At 47.4% G+C, this 900-nt stretch overlaps 1 protein-coding gene across 2 annotated transcripts in view; it reads right to left on the bottom strand.

The window, feature by feature from the left end:
* LOC118418037 overlaps positions 1-900 on the bottom strand; it is an 18,017-nt gene that overhangs the window by 4,136 nt on the left and 12,981 nt on the right. The gene's annotated exons all lie outside the window — the stretch shown is intronic.

The following is a 900-nucleotide window of genomic DNA, read 5'->3' as shown; positions in this document are numbered from 1 at the left end:
GCTGTACAAACCTGTAGGAACAACCGTCTTTAGAACTGTGGAGTCGCACTGCTGTACAAATCTGTAGGAACAACCGTCTTTAGAACTGACGAGTCGCACTGCTGTACAAACCTGTAGGAACAACCGTCTTTAGAACTGTGGAGTCGCACTGCTGTACAAATCTGTAGGAACAACCGTCTTTAGAACTGTGGAGTCGCACTGCTGTACAAACCTGTAGGAACAACCGTCTTTAGAACTGTGGAGTCGCACTGCTGTACAAATCTGTAGGAACAACTGTCTTTAGAACTGTGGAGTCGCACTGCTGTACAAATCTGTAGGAACAACTGTCTTTAGAACTGAGGAGTCGCACTGCTGTACAAACCTGTAGGAACAACCGTCTTTAGAACTGTGGAGTCGCACTGCTGTACAAACCTGTAGGAACAACTGTCTTTAGAACTGTGGAGTCGCACTGCTGTACAAACCTGTAGGAACAACCGTCTTTAGAACTGTGGAGTCGCACTGCTGTACGAACCTGTAGGAACAACTGTCTTTAGAACTGTGGAGTCGCACTGCTGTACAAACCTGTAGGAACAACCGTCTTTAGAACTGACGAGTCGCACTGCTGTACGAACCTGTAGGAACAACTGTCTTTAGAACTGTGGAGTCGCACTGCTGTACAAACCTGTAGGAACAACCGACTTTAGAACTGTGGAGTCGCACTGCTGTACAAACCTGTAGGAACAACCGTCTTTAGAACTGTGGAGTCGCACTGCTGTACAAACCTGTAGGAACAACCGTCTTTAGAACTGTGGAGTCGCACTGCTGTACGAACCTGTAGGAACAACCGTCTTTAGAACTGTGGAGTCGCACTGCTGTACGAACCTGTAGGAACAACCGTCTTTAGAACTGTGGAGTCGCACT

The sequence above is a fragment of the Branchiostoma floridae genome, chromosome 6 (genome assembly GCF_000003815.2).
Source record: "Branchiostoma floridae strain S238N-H82 chromosome 6, Bfl_VNyyK, whole genome shotgun sequence".
Taxonomy (NCBI): domain Eukaryota; kingdom Metazoa; phylum Chordata; class Leptocardii; order Amphioxiformes; family Branchiostomatidae; genus Branchiostoma; species Branchiostoma floridae.
This window is presented reverse-complemented; position numbering and strand designations above follow the sequence as displayed.